General features: G+C 36.7%; 1 long non-coding RNA gene across 1 annotated transcript; it reads left to right on the forward strand.

Moving 5' to 3' along the window:
* Window positions 1-3,812: 3,812 nt before the first annotated feature.
* On the forward strand, window positions 3,813-5,849 carry LOC127094734 (uncharacterized). The gene is made up of 2 exons (XR_007792640.1): window positions 3,813-4,250; window positions 5,359-5,849. It is a non-coding gene; the product is annotated as an uncharacterized LOC127094734 (long non-coding RNA).
* The last annotated feature ends 13,253 nt before the right edge of the window (window positions 5,850-19,102 follow it).

Below are 19,102 nucleotides of genomic sequence, written 5' to 3' on the forward strand. Positions count from 1 at the left end.
TCTTTGTTCTCAAAAATCAGACATGCCCCTAGTCCTTTCAAAACCTTCAATTGTGGTTCCAAGAGCTTGTAACTGTGAATGCCTCTTCTTTCGGATGTCATGCTTTGTCTTGAGTACTCATTCAAAAAACATGGATCTTGGATTCCTAGAAAAATGCATATGCCAAAATTTTATTATGATGTAATGATAATGTATGATGGGATGATATGCATCATATAGACTCAAACCTCTGATACATTCTGGATAATCTGTACATGTTGTCTATTGTAAGTTCAAAGGTTCGACACAATATGAGAACCAAGGTATGTAGATTCTACGTTTTTGTGAAATAAAAACCCATATACTCCTCACAGGTATTGACTATACGCTTAAGGTGGTCCCTAGAAGGTCACCCAGAGTCATCGACTCGAAATGAAAATACTCTGCCGTAGAAAAATTCGCGCAGGACAAAAGTACTTTCAAGTGAATCTAGTCTGGGTGTGGCTCTCGTGACAACCCAACATGAAAAACGCGGTGTACACGACTATCCATGAATTTATCCTGTGTGTATACTAAGCTTGGGTATAGAGCTTTACTCATGTAACATCAACCCAAACCCAACAACAACATATATAGATATCCAGCATCATAGAGTAGCAAAATGTAAAACAATAAAATAAATGATGAATAATATAAAGCAAGTAAAGCATAAAGATAAACACATAAAACAAACAAAAATAACCAAATCTAGGCTCGACTCTGTATAGCGACTAGGGAATACTCCAAGTAGCAGAGGTCCCCAGCAGAAGCTAGCAGAAAATAACCAAAGCTACGCTCAACTCCTTTTAGCGACTATGGAATACTCCAAGTAGCAAAGGTCCCCAATAGAGTCGCCATCAAACTTTATTTATTCCCGAAGGAAAGGGAAAACATCGATAAAAACCGGGGAAATATATAACTGCGTAAGGAAGTCGGTTATGCAAGCGAACGTATTAGCACCCCTAACATCCGTTGTACTCAACAGGAACCGTTTTGATTGTTCTTGCTCGAATGGGTGTGATATGTAAGGGTTAATCGCGAAAGGATAAAGGGAAAAAAGGAATAGATAGAGTTCTCGGTGAGGATTAGGGCCCTCATGTCTATGTATCCTTATAGTGCAATAAGGAATTCAGAGCTCTATAGTTCATAGAACTAATGGTAGGAGGTGAAAAGGATTGTGATAACAAATATGGTCTGAACCAAAGGATTATGTTGTTTGAACTCCAAAATGGATGAAATCTGAACCCAAGACTAAAACTGGCTTTAACCAATAGGGGGGTAGCCGGAAGCGTTCACCATTATATATGGTATGTCCGAAATCAAAGATAATTAAGTGTTTGGTTTCAGAACACAACTAACTTTTGGTTCATAAGAAGACACAAGATGGATCTCAAAGAGATAATGTATTTGGCTCAAAGATAGGGTATATCACATGGAGTGAATGATTCAATGATTGAAGGTAGAGGATGGTTCATGAAATATATGAATGATTCCCTAAGGAAAAAGAATAATTAGGATTGTGCTCACCAAGGGTTCGAAGACTTGTGCATACATATTCTCATCGTGCAATGAGAAAGTAAGAGCCCTCATAGTTCGTGGAACCACGAGAACAAAGAGATTGACAATGATGAAAAGTATAACTTGTACCAACAGAATGGCGGAAACAAAATGGTGTTTTCCTAAGAAATAGAGACTAATAAGACAAACACAACCTCAAGGGTTAACTGCAGTGGAAACAAAGAGATGTTTTCCTAGGCCACAGGGACTTATAAGACAAACTCAACATCAAGGGTTGGCTACAGTGTTGTTTAGTATATGGAATAGTACATCACTGTAGGGAACAAACAACTTGAAATCAAAGAAGAATGGTATCTTGGATCCATGAAGGAATAAACTCTAAACCGAAGAGTAAACATGCGTCTTAGCCAAAAAAGAAGAAGGAATAAAGTGTTTGGTTTTGTAGCCAATCATCTCTTGGTTCACAAGGTGGACTGCCGCTATGTCGTCATAAAAGAATGTGCTTGGAATCTAAGGAAAAATGTATTTGATCTCAAAAATAAGGTATTGATTGATTAAGAATAACAATTGAGGTATAAATAAATAAGGTAGGATTAATAAATATGGTAGCTTGCGAAGAATCTGAATTCTTGTTCCTACGTATTCTCACCATGCAATGAGAAAGTCAGAGCTTTCGTAGTTTAGCCTACTAAGGATGACAACAAGAAACTGATGCAAGAGAAATGACATGATGATAGAAGATGAAGAAGACTTGGCAAACATTGGATATGAACCAACCTAAAGTTATGAGTAAAGGTGAATACGATGAGTAACTAGGTCATTCTTCCCGTACCTAAAAATATTTATAATGAGTTAATAGAATTCTTCACTCTGATTCCTTCTTTACTACTTAAGGCTCGTGGTATGTGATTCTCATTGTAACTTTCAAGTTGTTGAAGAAGAAAGCTAGTTGTCCTTGTGATGATGAAAAGATTATCAATCATTCGATTCAAATTGCATTAAAGTCAATGAACAAAGGCAAATACCTTGAGCAACTAAGTCATTCGTCCCATACCCAAGGATACCCTAGACAAGAATATGAATTCTACACTCTCATCATTCTTTGTTACTTAAGGGTCATGGCATACAACTCGAATCATGATTGATAAGTTGTTGATGGGGACCTCTGATTGTTGCACTGTTTCTTTGAAGGGAGATACTTGACAAAGATATGATTTGAATTGTGCTAAAGTCTATGAATACAGGTAAATACGATGAGCAATTGGGTCATCTGTCCCGTACCCAAAGATATTTAGAATGAATTAATGAAATTCTCCACTCTCATTCATTCCCTATTTCTTAAGGCTCATGTCAGACAACTTTAACCTTGATTGATAAGGTCTTGAAGAAACAATTTTGATATGTCTTGTATAATCCATTGTTTGGTTTGACTGGGATGCCTTGCATGAAAGTCTTGCTTAAGGCCTTGAGATCCACAACTTCACAAAAATAGCCTTATCAAGTGATCAAGGGACTTGTGATCACTTGAATAGACTGTGGGATTACACATGAATCAAAAGATTTAGTTAATCAAAATTTTTTTTGATCAACTTGAATCAAAGGGTTTGATTTAGTAAATAATTATGGGTAACCTAGTCTAAAGGTTAAAAATTTGTACAAGTTATATCTAAGGGATCATACACATGTTAAGGTCAAATTAATCAAATTACCAATTATCCCATGAAAATTAATATGATTAATAGGTCCAATTAATCTAAATATATTCCTAATCCTAAGGGAACATGAATTTCACTACTAAAACCCTAGGGTTGAAATGGTCCAATCCATATGAACAATTAATAAATTAAACCTGGAATTTAATCTAACTAAAACTAATTATCCTAATTATTTCTAATTAGAACAATTAATTTTTATTAAAAAAAATATCAACATCTAGTTAAATTCTACAAGAAGTTAATCCTAATTAAGCTCTTAATTAACCTAATTATTAAGAATTAATATGGCAAAACAATTAATTGAAACAACAAAACAAATGATAAAAGCAAAAAAGACATGGGCCTGAAGAGGGGGTAAGGCCCTAAACTAGGGTGTTAAGAAGCAAAAATGTTGGGACTGGAAGAAAGGCCCACCGAACTCCCACTTCAATCTCACTCAGAGCGATGAGGGGTGCAGGGAGTAATGTGCAAGGATATCCAATAATTCAAGCCAGGCCCAATACCATGGAGGCATATTCAGAAATCAAAGAGAAAATCAGTACATGGATAATTCAACTGAATTTGAAAACAAACTAAAATGAGCGACATGTCACTGAGTCCATTAGCTCAAGCCACCTCAGACAGACCATCATGGGCCACCACGCCAGAAATTATTTTAGGCGTCGGTGGCCACCAGAAATTCAAATCAAACACCTCATTGAAACCGTCTCATCCTCCCTGATCTGAATCTTTAATGAATTTCAACCTATACCACGCGTAGAACACTTACCGAATCCAAACACTCCACACCCTAAGTCTTGAGATACGAATTGAACAACGATCTGAAGGAATTGAAGCTCCTCGTGTGAGGGCCCAATTCTTCACCCTAATAACTACAGGACTGTAAATAAAATCAAGATGAAATAAGGACTAAATCTTACCAACGGAACGGAGGAGTGTCCCGGATTTTGTTGAAATAGAAGGGGACAATATTGAATAAGAAATCTAGAGATTCTTCAGGTATGTAATTCTTGGATCCTCGATCTTTCCTTCTTCGTCTTCTTCTTGGTAACTATAGTCTGTAGGAAATGAGGAGGGATTTCGATTCAAATTATACGTGACATTAAGGAGAAGGATTTGTTGATTATGGTTCAAGCTCAATCGATTGAAACTTCTATGTGAAGCTTCAATGGCCAAGTAATGGAGCTATGGTAAGGGTGAGTTTAGAAAGAGAGAGAATTTGAGATTTGTGTTGAGAGGATTCTGAGAGTGAGAGGATTCAAATGAAATTAGGATCAAATGAAACCGAAATTAGAAAGTTAGTTATGGAATTTGTTGAGTTATTTATTGAAATGAAATTAGTTGATTGGAGTGAAATGAAATGAAATCGAAAATGTGAAATAAAATGAATGTCTTGTTGGTTAATTGAAATGAGATTAGTTGTGGAATGCAAATGTCAGTTAGTTGTGAACTGGATGAGTTAGGAAATTATAGTAAAAGTAGTTAGTGGATATTAAAAAGTTGGCTTAAAATGGAACCTTGAATGTTAGATGTTATTAGCATGTAAACTAGTTAGGGAATCGCTTGACTGCTTAGACTATTAATAAGTGTTAATACTCTTTTGTCTTTTGGTTAGGAATGTGAATTATTTAAGTTGCCAATTCAGTTGAACTTTTGTGTTATGTAGTGAACTAATATGAATTAGTTATGATGAAACATGTTGCTTGGTGGTGTTCTAAGGTTGTGAACTTAATTGCATATTCCATGGCTATTGTCTTATGATGAATTGGTCATGGGATGGCTTGGAATAGGATTGTTTTTTATGCATTATGATGTAGTACATACCCTGCATTTTCCATGTTTTTAATGCAAGTCTAGGTGAGGGCCTTGATGTAGGTCCAGGGCTGCATTGCACTGTTGAATGGATGTGTTGTTTTACTGCAGATTATGTAGAAAAATTACTAGTGATGCAAGTGTGATGTGTTGTCCTTGAATTGCTTGTTGAAGTTGATGTTTGGCATTGCATGATTGTCTTATGCAATGCAGGTTTTGTTGTAGGATGTTGAGCTCTGTTGTTGTTGCTTTTGAGGATTTTGATATGTTGCTGCTAATGGAGTTGCATTTGTAGGTTTGCATTACGAATGTGTGTGTAGCTGCAAGTCTGATGTGCTATTGCTGCAAATGAATGTGATTGTTGCAGCTGAATGTTATGCAGGCCTTGGTTGCTAATTCATTCAAAGTCTTGCGCTGCTATGGTTTTGTAGGTGAAAATGAGGTTTTGCATTAAAGAACTTGGCTTGAAATGGAAATGGTGTAGCTTGCTCATGAAGGAGTGTAAAATTGTTGGGCATTGCTGATGTTTTGGAACCCAAGTAGGAATGTCATGATAAAAAGGGCCATGTGATGTATGCCAAAACATGTAGTATGCAAGCAAGTATAGCATTAGGATTTTTCTTTGTATGGACATGAACACATGTAATGACATGCAAATATTCATGGATGAATGTTATGGAATGTATGATTGAAAATTGGAATTCAAGACTTTTAGAACAATTGTGTTGACTTTGGTCAAGGTTGACCAAAAAGTCAACTGTAGACCAAAATCAACCTTTGGTCAAAGTTGCATTTTTTTGTATTTTCTTTTGTAAAATGATAGAATGGAGATTTGTATGCATGAATGTTCTTGTAACATGCCTTTGAATGTAATGAAACAATGCTTTACTTGGCTACTAAAATCAATGCTTTAATAGATTGGGATAGGGCCTTCACAACAAGACTCAATGCACTCACAAATGATGGACCAAAGTGATGAGAAAAACTTTTAAACCAAGAAACCACATAACTTGAATACATCTTATATTGTCATGATTATGGCTGGGATAAAAGAAAACTTGTGTGTGAAGCAATATGATGCCATGGCTATGAATGTATGGACAAGTAAACAACCAAGCAAAACAATAGTTATTCAAGACTTAAACAAGTATAACCAATGCAATGAAAAAATAAGGTCTTGAAGCAAGAATTAGGGCATGATGAAATCCACAAGTGATTGGATGGTTAAGCATGATCAACAAGGGCTATGGCAAGGTGCATCCCTTGAATTAGGGTTTTGATGGCCAAGACAAAGCCCAGAGCACTGATGAAGGCCTAAAACCAAGTCACCAATAAATTAGAGTTTGAAAGCCATGGGAAGTGCCATGATGAATTGTTCTTGAATCCACATCTCAAAGATAAGGCAAATTAGGGTTTCACTTCCCCTATGATCAGATGAAAAAAACCAAGTCATACCTTTGAGGTTTGATCCATACACAAACCCTAGTTTTGCAAGCCATGGAGCTTCGAATCTATAGTGATCAATCTGTAGAATGAATGTTGCATATGAATGAGACATGAATGCATACAGATGATTCCTAAGCAAGGATTGAATGAGAAGATGAAAAGGGTAGGGAAAATTTTATGGTATGAAAGCTGCCCCTATTTAATCTACTTAAATCGGGATGGTCGAATTGCGAGAGCTTTTTGGATATTCAATTTATGAGTGGATTAAATACCAACGTATCCGAAAATTTGACCGTTGACCATGGTCATATGGAATATAGGGATGTCAGTTTGACATTTACTGGTTCATCTGCTGGGATTTATCGGTATTATATGGGGATATTGCAAATGAGGAACATGATATGCATGTTTCATGATGTATGCTTTATTTTTATGATGCATGAAAGTTTCATATGGTCACGTGGATGTCATTCACATCGTGTGGTTTCTGGCATAAGGTAGACTTTGACTTGTCACTAATTATATCAAAGAAACTATTATTATGAGAACACTGTACATTAACACCGTTGTTGGGGATCTCCATGGTTCTACTAAAGAGCACAAACACATATGATCTAATTGGGCAGTCATCAAGACATTTCCAGATGTTAAAGCAAAAACCTTCAAACTACCGATTATATTTTAGGATTCTTTAGGAGGTTAAATAAATGCATAAGGTTTTCTTTTAATGTAACTTTTATTATTCCCCAAATTCTATATCATTATGTGATTAAAATAAATCAGTTATTTCACAAACAAAATGCAGGAGAAATAAAAATAAATTGATAAAAGAACTGAATTTTATTGATTGTACCCAAATTTGTACATATTATGTGTACAAGGATGCAAAGATCGTTAAAGAGGAAATTGCAAAAATTGAAAAATAAAAGAAATGGAAATTGGTATTTTTTTTGCATTTTTCATTTATTACAACACTGGTTGTCATCCACTATAGGATATGGATCCCAATACTTCTCTTCGATTGACGTTGATTGGATCGACCTTCAGCCGTCTGAGATCTAGATATAGTAAGGCAGGCTCAAGGAACATAGTCAAATGCCTTTATCCATAACTTTTTCCTGGACATTTTCTTTTTTTTTCTTCTACCGGGATGCTCATTCTTGCATAAGTCTCCCTTTCGGGTTTTCAACTTAGCGAGCTTTATATTTTTTTTATTTGACCCCTAACTTTTGCATTGATAATTCATTTTTTGGTCCATCGGGATAGCCAGTTTTTGCCTAGATTGATCTTGTGAAAGTCAATCCAGCAGGCTTTTATCATCATTTATTTTTAGGCATAATATTTTTTTACTATGCCAGCATTCACTGGCGACGGAAAATCTTCCCCATCCATTGTGGTGAGGATTAGGGCTCCACTTGAGAAGGCCTTCTTAATGACAAAAGGTCATTCGTAGTTGGGAGTCCATTTGCCCCGAGGATCCGAATGAATACAAGAATACCTCTTGAGCAAGAGTTCTCCTGCACGGTACTCACGAGGAATAACTTTCTTATCAAAAGCATGTTTGAGGCGTGTTTGGTACAACTGACCATGGCATACAGACGTCAAACATTTTCTTCAATCAGATTTAGCTGATCATACCGATATTGAACCCATTTAGCTTCGTCAAGGTAAGCCTCCATAATAACCCTGAGTGAAGGAATCTCAACTTCGATTGGTAAAACAACTTCCATCCCATATACTAATGAGTACGAAGTGGCCCTAGTGGATCTACGGACCAAGGTCCTGTAACCGTGCAGAGTAAAGGGTAGCATCTCATGCTAATCTTTATAAGTTCTGACCATTTTCTGGATATATTCTTTTAATGTTCTTATTAGTTGCTTCTATGGAGATGTTCATCTTCGGCCGATACGGTGAAGAGTTATGGTGTTCGATCTTAAATTCCTTGCACAACTCCTTCATCATCTTATTGTAGAGATTACTGGCATTGTCAGTGATGATCTTGCTAGGAATTCCATATTGACATATTATCTCTTTCTTAATAAACTGAGTAACCACCAGTCAAGTGACATTGGCATATGAAGCAGCTTTGACTCACTTTGTAGAGTCATCAATAGCAACTAGGATGAATTGATGATCGTTGGAAGCTTCCGGCTATATCATCCCAATCATATCAATACCCCACATAAATAAAGGTCATGGTAACGTCAAAATGTTCAACGGAGTTGGTGGCATAAATATCTTGTCACCATATATTTGACACTTCTGGCATCTTTTAACAAAGTTATAACAGTCAACCTCCATTGTTGTCCAGTAATACCTAGCCCAGAGGATCTTCTTTTCCATAGCAGGACCTTTCGCATGTATAGCCTTGAAGCCTTCATGTATGGATTTTATGACCATGCATCTAAGCAGCATGAAATCATAATTCCTCTTGTACAACACATCATCATAATTCCTCTTCCATTTGACCTTAAACATGGATGCCAATTTAGCTAGAGCGTCTACCAACTAATTATCTTCCCTAGGGATATGATGAAAAGATATTTCATAAAAGTAGGGTATAAGTTTTCTGATATTCTCTTTATAAGGTATCAACTTGCTATCTCGAATCTCCCAGTAACCTATTACCTGACTGATTACCATAGCTGAATCTCCATATACCTCAAGAATTTTAATCTTAAGTCAATGGCTGCCTCAATACCGTAGATACATGCATCATATTCTTCCATATTATTCGTGTAGTGAAAGCATAATACAACGCTAAATGGAAGGTGGAAGCCAGTTGGAGAAGTGATAATTATGCCTATTCCATGACCACGAGCATTACAGGCACCATCGAACACGAGCGTCTATCACGATCCTGGTTCGGGGCCTTCCTCAGGGCCTGGAATAGTGTAATCTCTGATAAACATGATGTCTTCATCTGGAAAGTCAAACCTCAATGGTTGATAACACTCAATAGGTAAATGACCAAGGTAGTCAGACATAATACTCCCCTTTATCACTTTCTGAGTCACATAATAGATATCATATTCGGTCAACAACATTTTCCATCGAGCGATTCTACCAGTGACAGTAGGATTTTCAAATATATACTTTATCGGATCCATTTTAGATATTAATAAAGTAGTATGGCAAATTATGTATTGTCTCAGGCATCGAGCAACCCAAGCCAAAACACAACAATTCTTCTCTAAAAGTGAGTATCTTGTGTCACATTCAGTGAACTTCTTACTGAGATAATATATTGCATGTTCATTCTTGCCCGTGTCATCATGTTAACCCAAAATGCAACCCATAGATTCATCGAGTACCGTGAAGTACATAATAAGAGGCTTACCATAAACCGATGATATGAGGATTGGTGGTTCTTGAAAATACTTTTTTATTTTGTCAAATGCCACTTGACAATCATTATCCCACACAATCGATTGATTCTTCCTCAACAATTTGAAGATTGGTTTGTAGGTAGCTGTTAAATGTGTTATGAATCTTGAAATATAGTTAAGCCGACCAAGGAAACCTTATACTTCTTTTTCTTTTCCCGGAGGTGGCATGTGTAAGACCCCAATTTTGACCCCTAAGATCCCTTATACCATCTCATAGCTTTGCATTGGCATTGGCGTCATACCTTGGTATCCTCCTCACCTATAATTCATTGGGTTTACATTGGTAGAGATCACTAAGCTTTTTTTATTGTATCATACTTTAGCGTAACTTTGTTTCTTTTGTAGGTAGTGTGTGTGTCCATCTGTGTTTCACCAAGCTCACAACTAGGGTTTGAGACCCTCAATGAAAGAGATCAAGCAAGAAAGGGTACACATTAGTTATAAGAATCATATATGGATCCCCATGTTCTTTATTTGTCATTTTGATCAAGAATTCATCAAGAGTTTGAAGCTTGTTTATCAAGGAAGCCCTAATTCATGTGGGTATCTTGTGTGCCTTCCTTAGCAAGTTTCTTCAACATTTGGCCAAAGATATCATGGGATAATTCATGTTACATCGTCATAAGCATATATGATCCTCCATTATCCTCTAAGAGCAAAGGAACTTCAAGTGTGCCAGTTAGATCAAGGAGGTTGGCCAGAAAAGTCAACTAGTCAAATCTAGGGTTCCCTAGACCCTATCTCCTACAATTTATGTCATATGAAAATAATTCTAAAATAAAAGTTACTCTTTATGACATTACAAACATCTTTCATGTTGGCATCAAGATCTAAGTTTGCTTGGAAAGTCATTTTTTTGTGGTGAAAGATTATAGGTCATTTTATTTGTGCCTTAGATAGAAAGTCAACTTCCAAGAACTATAACTTCCTCATTTTTTATGATACGAAGATGATCCAAGTTTTATGACCAATTTCAAGATGTCTTATTCAACTTTTTGTCTTTTAGAAAGATCAAATTCTACTTGTAAAGTCATGTTCCATGAGGAAACATTATAGGTCCATTTTGGTCCCCATCATTGAACAAGCAATTTTCCTCAACTTTTAAAATCCATAATTCCATCATGCTAACTCTAAATGGTATCGAATTTGTGGTCAAATTGAACATAATTTAAAGAGCTACAACTTTGTAGAATAAACCAAAGTTATTTGAAGCTCATATCAAAAGTTATTCAAGGTGGAAAACAGGTTCATTTGACTTTTAACTTAGAAATGTTTAAAGTATGTTTGATTGTTCCAACTTCAAGGTCAGAATTCACCATGTTCCAAGCTTCAAATGGAAAAAGTCCCAACATCAAAGTTTTTCCTCATAACGGTAGCTTCCAAAGAGCCCAAGATCACTTCATTTGGAGGACTTGCACATATGTTCTTTTCATGCCTTAATTTAGAAACTTTTGAACTCCAATTGATATACAACCTTGCATGGCCTCATGTGATGACATCAATAGAATTTTGGCACAAATTTGAGTAGATTGCAGTTATCCATTGGTCCTAAACACACGCTCAATCACCCATGCACATTGATTTTATATTTTTGCTTCAAACTTTGAATGGTGTAGAAATTAATTGTTTTTCCTATAGAATGAAGTGCATTTCCTCAGATTGAAGGAGAACCTTTATCCAAGATTTGCCAATCAATCCCATAGCCTTAATATATATAATACCTTGAGGATTTATTTAAAATCAAGCTCTTGTTCAACTTATGTTTATGAACAAGAACTCCAAGGATTCATTGCCATTTTGATCCCATTCAACTTCTGCAAGCAAAAGGAAGAGGAACCAAGTGGAATTGCATCAAGGATCGAGCTCCAAAGCTGCTACCCGAGGGTGAATTTCTTCAATTTTTTTCTCTTCAATTCTCACTCAGTTCTTAAGATCTTGGTTGAATTTGTGGGTAACTGAAGTCCTACCAATGTAGGCAATGTTCTTGGGTTATTTTGAGGTCAAATCGAAGAAACTCAGGTTTGATACCTCAAATTTCAACTCCACTTTTATGATTATAGGGTGAGAGTTGGAAGAATTGGAGGTCACATTTGGATTCCTTACATTTTTCTCTTTAAAATGGTATATGATCCATTCATTTTTGCAAATGTTTTGGTCTGACCAGTCTGGCAAGGCTTGTCGGAGAAGATGACCGGAGCTAGAACTCTGGTAGTGTGTTGGCTCATCCCACACCCTCGGATCTTCATGCCATGTTCTAATCTGGTTTGTTTCTTTTAATTACCAAGTGTGTACACGCGTTGACTGAAGCCTTGGAGGAACGTGCGTGCGTGGCCATCAGATCTGCCAACTCAATTAATGAGGGAGATCTAATGGACCTTGTTTTTTCTTATTTGTTTTATTTTCCAAATTGTTTTTGAAATTAGTATTTTCTTCCAAAATTCATTATAATTTCATTTTTAGTCCAAAAGTTATAGGACCAACACCAAAATTTCACAAATAATTTCCTCTTCCCATTTCTGAATTAAAATCAATTTTTGGATTGAGTTTGATATTTTTAGCGAAATTTGTGATTTTTGACTTGTTTTAATTGATTTTTTTAATGTTCTTTTGACCTTGTTTGACCTATGATAAATCCCTTGGCAATTTCTTTGGTGATTTGAAGGGATTTTAGGTTTTTGACTTTTAAAAATGTAGTTTCTTCATTTTAAAAATTAATCTAAATTGGTTTAATTGCTTTAATATTTTATTGAGCTCTTGTATTGACTTTGTGTTTACTCTACTTCTGTTTGGGCTTAGGCTTAGTTGAATTGGACCTTGACTTGGTCAATACTATTGGATTTAAGGGGTTGATGAAGTTTGAACTTCATCCCTTAAGATGAATGAATGGTATTGATCAAGTGAGGTTCATCCCTTGACCAATTTGGGATCCTTTTCACTTCATCTCTCCATCTTCATCCCATTTATTCCCCAATCGTTTATTGACCAATGACTTATCATAGATTAAAGGCTAGTTTATTCATCAATGACCTTGTGTCAGATGAATCAACATGAGCTTTATCGAGATAGGTCCATCCCCTCTTATTTTTGTGTGTGGTATGGTTTAAGAGCTTGGTCTTGATACCTTGTCTCTAGCATGCATTAACACCAGTATTATTATTGACTGGTCTCAGATAGTTGTGAATTCTAGATAAGTCCAATTACGATTTCTTAACATAACACTAAATTTGTCATGAACGCAATAGCATTTTTGTAAGTGATATTATAAGTCTCCTATTCCTCATGGTATTGTGTGATGATTTTTCCCATTTTCCATTTGTGAGAGCTAGTGGCATACTTGTTGATTTTATCCAAGTTGGAGCCCATCTCATGAATGATGTATAGGTTCATATCTTCATGCTTGTGAGTGGATGGTTAAGTGTTCTCCTAAAAATGACTAAAATAATCTTTTCTTCTTCCACTAACATTCACTATCTTTTTATATTCACTTTATTTTAGTATTATTTACTTTAATGCAATTTAAATTCTTTCACTTTATCATTTATTTTCATTTACATTAATGAAAATTATTCATGCTTCAGTCATTTTCACTTTGCTCATTTGAGCCATTATATTTTGTGCTTATGATATATTTATGTTTGTGATCTTGTTTTGTTTGTGGTCTTAGGACCTTAAAACACTTAATAAAAAACAAAAATCCAAAAAAACACATTGGTGGATTGTTGGATCTCTGTCTGTAACTTGATTTGGACCTATGGACTTAGAGTAGGAAACATCCCTGAGCTATGGAAAAACTTGGCCAATGCCATTAATTTGAGACCAATAATGGCCATTCCATTCATCTGAGACCAATAGAGAGACTCCCTTGGGTTTATTTGATACACTTTTTCTTTGTGTCTAAGCTATTATTTTGACCTCATTGATATTATTTGATGCTTTTCTCTTTGAGTATGTTTCAAGGGACTTTTCATCTGATACATCTAAAGAGATTGAAGATTGCTTGCTTTGGAGTGCTTGCTAGGATGTTTGGTTATCTTTATTTGATACCATTGGTCTTCATATTAATTGATTGGATGATTATGGCTTTATTGCTTTCTTAAATAATCCAAAGGAAATGGGTTTTTATCTGACATTATTGTCTTGTCGATGCTTCCCAGGGGTTAGATCTTTTCAACTCTAAACTTTTAAATCTTGTATAGGATAGTACCTTCATATCCTCCTCCTTCTTTAATTTCAAAAATCTCTCTCTCATTTTCAAAACTTAATTGCTTGTTATTCTTCAACTTAGACTTGTTTTAATGAGTATAAACCTTCGCCTTATGCAATTGATTTTCAAAATATTTTCTTAATCAAACTTGTGAGTAGACTTAATAATATTGACCTTATTTTCAAAAAGACAAAACAAAACCAAGAACCTCGTCTAATCATTTTGGCCACTTTGTGCCTTTTCCTTTTAACCTTTTCAAAAGAGAGCATTTAGATTTGATTTATCTTTGGTTAAGATATAATTCTCCCATTCCATGATATGTTGAGTGTAAGACTTTCCATTTATTAGGGGTTAGTGACATACTTGTTGATTGAATCCAAGTTGGAGCCCTCCCTCTTAAATGTTGTAAAGCCCTCATTATTGGTGGATGTTTGGTTAAGTATTCTCCCATTGATAACAAAATATCTTTAAGCTTTTGTTAAAATCAATCCACCCATCTTTGAAATTTTTACCGTGAACTACGAGGTTTTGATCCCTCATTTTATGTTGGTACCTAGGCATAAGACCAAAAGTCTTGTCAAACACAAAAATGTAAATAATGAATTCTTTTCTCATCCCCTCATTCTGTTTTTAAAGAAACGTCTTTTTCAACCAAAACAGTTACACACAAAAAGGGCTCCCTAGGAGTACCTAGGACACTTTGGATGCTAATACCTTCCCTCTATGTAACCAACCCCTTATTTGTAATCTCTGGCTTTTTATTAGTTTTGATTTGAAAACTTATTATCTTTGGGTTTTTATTTGTACTTTTTCCTTTTTCCTTTGGAAACAATAAAAGCATGGTGGCGACTTTGGTTTTATTGATGTTGAGTTAACCAATAGCTCAATGGTCATGAATTTACTGCTACATAAAGAAAGTGGCGACTCTGCTGGGGAGTAGTCCTCAGTGGGTTTATCCTACTTTTTTGTGTGTATTATATTTGTTGATTATTGATGTTTGTAAGTTTGTATATATTGTATGTGTGATACTTTCTGTTTGTTGTGCTTGGTGATCTCTGAGTGGTGAGTTAAGTTCTATACTCGGACTTGAGTTCAATCTAAGATAGGAGGATGGTATATATATGTTCGACTCGTATGGAGTAGTCCTTAACGAGTTGGCTTGAGATTCATCCATTCAGTGGAGACCCATTTGGAGTTACTGGTGTCACACGAGTAAGTCGTGAATAGACACTACTTTCTCCGACCTAGGAGTCCGAGAAGCTGAGAACCGTAGACCATTTAACCCAAACTGGCCTATTTAGGACGTAGTGCAGAGACTATTCAAGTGTAGACTAGATAATAGTTGTTACGCGATACTACTCTCAGACGAATTTCTCTTGGGAATACTATGGGTTGATGAGTCAGTCATTCAAACCTATAGTATCCGATAGATGGGATCACCACTCTGGGAACTTTTCTTGAACATGATCTACAGGTTTTTATCCTTAGTACACTCATTTGGGATGGTTCTTAACCCGACTCTATACTCGTGACTCACAATAAACCCTTTGATTCTTGGTTGATTCGATCAGTTATTATCAATATCAATGGAACTTGGGTGTTGATGGGGTGAAAACCCTAATCCACAAAAATGGATCATTGATCTTGATGATGACTTAATCCATCACTTTACCTTTATTTGTGTTTGCATTATGCGTGATCCCTTGTGTGTGATTGTTGCATTCATGCATACATGCACATCACAACATTCATCACAAAAAAATAAATTTCAAGGAACTAAGGTCGCGTTTACAAATATTTTCAGACCATGGATTGTGGACGAAGGAACATTAAGAAGTACAGTTTCAGATGTCCAGATTTGAAAGAGTTAAGGAAGCTAGCATCCTTTGTAGTTGATCCATTGGATTTCAAAGGACGTCATGGAAAGCTTTTGTCTATGCTGTCTTTCGAGGTTGTTGAAGGAACTTTTGAGCGTGTTGGTTCAATTCTATGATCCTCTCTACTGGTGCTTCATTTTTCTTGATTATCAGTTTATGCCTACGTTGGAGGAGTATGCCTATCTCTTAGGTATACCCGTATCTGACAAGGTGCCTTTTAGTAGATTAAAGGAGATTCCAAAATCTTAAGTCATAGTTGATGCTCTTCATTTGAAGAAGTCTAAGATTGATGCAAATATGACGAAGAAAGGAGGTATCTGAGGTCTGAATTTTGAGTTTTTGATTGGGAGAGCTACCACTTTTGCTCAAGCTGGTAGTATGGACACCTTCGAGGCTATCTTCATATTGCTTATCTATGGTCTAGCATTGTTCCTTAACATTGACAACTTTGTTAATGTTAATTCCATTAGAATCTTCTTGATTGGGAATCATGTTCCGACTTTGTTGAGCTATATTTAAGGAATTCTAAGGGTGGTGGAACCATTATGTGTTGTGTCCCTCTTCCTCAAAAGTGGTTTATTTCACACTTGCCTCAGACATCAGTCTTCTTGGAGAACAAGCAATGTCTACGGTGGTCTCAGAGACTTACGTCTTCCTGCGGATTTTGTTACGTGTTCATGCATATTACCTGCGGATTATTCAAATGCCATGCATGCGCGCGCTAGGGTTTGACAATACGCTGTCGTTTCAGCCTTGGCGCGCTTCAGTTCAAATGTGTACTAGCTTCGATCCTTGGCTGAAGCGCTTTTCAAAATGCCATTTCACTTTTCTCCTATTTTCATATTAAATGTCCATTTCATTTTATTTTTTGTTCCATCAACTTCAAAAAATCATATCTAATTGAATATTGCTCTAAAAAATACCAGGTTTTTTGCATTGTGTTGCATTTTCTGTCTAGTATTTTTTTTATCATTTTTCCATAAATTATGCTTGGCTGGATTTCATTTTGTGCTAGGGTATGTGAACATGTATCCATTTTGTACCTTGCCTGGCTATATCATTTGTGAAATGCTGGTCCTTAATCCAATGGATCTGAAAATTTGTGAAATGCTGCCCTTTTTCTCTTGTTTACGGCATGGAGGTTGTTCTCCCAGTAGAGGTGGAGATCCCATCAATGAGAGTCTTGATGGAAGCCAAGTTGACTGATGCTGAATGGATTCAGAGTCGTTACGACCAGTTGAATTTGATTGAAGAGAAGCGATTAACTGCCATGTGCCATGGTCAGTTATATCAGCAGAGAATGAAGAAAGCATTCGATAAGAAGGTCAAGCCTCGTGTGTTCCGAGAAGGTGACCTCGTGCTCAAGAAAGTCTTGTCTTTCGCGCCCGATTCCAGGGGCAAGTGGACTCCAAACTACGAGGGTCCATATGTTGTTAAGAGAGCCTTTTCCGGTGGTGCTTTGATGCTTACAACAATGGATGGGGAGGATTTCACTCCTCCTGTGAATTCAGATGCAGTCAAGAAATACTTTGCCTAAAAAAAAAGAGTATATAAAAACAGAATAGCTCGCTAAGTTGAAAACCCGAAAGGGCGGCTTAGGCAAAAATGAGCGTCTCGGTGGAGAACCCGAATGGGCGATCCAGGCAAAAGTTAGAGACTTGAAAAAAAATGATGTTTGCATCCCGCTAGATTGAGTACCTCACCCTGGGGCAATCTAGGCAAAAATTAGGGATTTGGCAAGTAACTGCATCCTGATAAGACTTTCTGTTCCGCAGTTGTCTTTTCATCAGAGATTCTCGATTCATCGTCGACTGAAGCTTCGAATACATCGAGATTCAAATTGGTAGAGAAAGGATCATTATGTTCAATGTAGCCCTCTTCCAATATATATCACTGATTTCAAATTTGTATAGATCTATGGAGTCTTGCCATTTGCAGGCTACCATTCCATCAAATCAATTTGAGCTTTTATCCAATTATTTGCATTCTTGTTTGTTCCAATTCAACAGATATTTTGCATGTTTTAATTGATAAAATGTCATTGTTTTAAACAAATAAATTTTTCAAATTTTTGTTGTTTTAAAACAAAGTGAACATTCACAATGATCAAAGGATACTTAAGAATTTCTCAGTGCTCTCCCAAGGGTGGCATGATTCCCAACAGGTAAGACATTTGTTCATATTCCTGGCATGGTTGTATCCTCTTTCTCCAGAGTTGTTGTTGGGGTTGTTCCCCAAGCAGAGCTTTTGTTGGGGTTGTTCCCCAAGCAGAGTGTTTGTTAGGACTTCATGGTCCTCTCCAACAGTATTCTCTCTTCGGCATGGATGTTTTCCTTTTGGAAGATTCAGTGGTTGGTGGGTTGACATCCCGGTACTTTACCAGTTTCCTCAGCACAGTCGCTAGCAGGATTTGTTGATATGATATGCTATATTCCTCCCCATCGGAGCGCTTGTTGAGGTTTTCACCTCTTATCCCTTCAGCAGAGCAGTGTTTATTTTCCTCCTCAGCAGTTGTTGGGTTTCTCTTGGAAGGTTCAGCATTTGGTGGTTGATCCCCAGCTCTCCTCCTCATCCCCGGTGGATTCCCCAGTAAGGCCGTCAGTAGATTTGTGGTATGGTGGATTATATCTGAGAAGTTTCCTGCAGAAGTTTTGTGATTTCCCTGCAGAATGCTCAATGGAGTTGGTATCCCCAATAGAGTCAGGATCCCATCCAGAGTTGGTATTCTCAACAAAGTTGCTTTTGTGGCAGTTTCTGCCTGGTGAAAATCTCTGTTTTCCCCAGTAGGGTCGGGTGGTGATCTATCATCCTGGGTTTGGTGGATTTCCTGATGCTTTTGATCCCTAGTAAGGTGGCTTGTTGCAGAATCTACTTTTGTGATCTACTTTTCCCTCAGTGGGTTTATCCCCAATGGAATGGCTGAGAGTATGCCCAGTAGAGTTGCTTGTGCAGTTAGATTCTACATGGATGATCTGTTCTCCCTTTGTGGGTTGTTCCCCAGCGGAGTTATTTGGAGTTGCTTTCGTGGCAGTTCTTGCTTATGCAGTGAACTCTTGTTTCCCGGTTGATATTGAGGAACCCCCTGCAGAAACCTCGGGATTTCTCCTTTCCCCAACAGATTTG

The sequence above is a fragment of the Lathyrus oleraceus genome, chromosome 6, assembly GCF_024323335.1.
Source record: "Lathyrus oleraceus cultivar Zhongwan6 chromosome 6, CAAS_Psat_ZW6_1.0, whole genome shotgun sequence".
Taxonomy (NCBI): domain Eukaryota; kingdom Viridiplantae; phylum Streptophyta; class Magnoliopsida; order Fabales; family Fabaceae; genus Lathyrus; species Lathyrus oleraceus.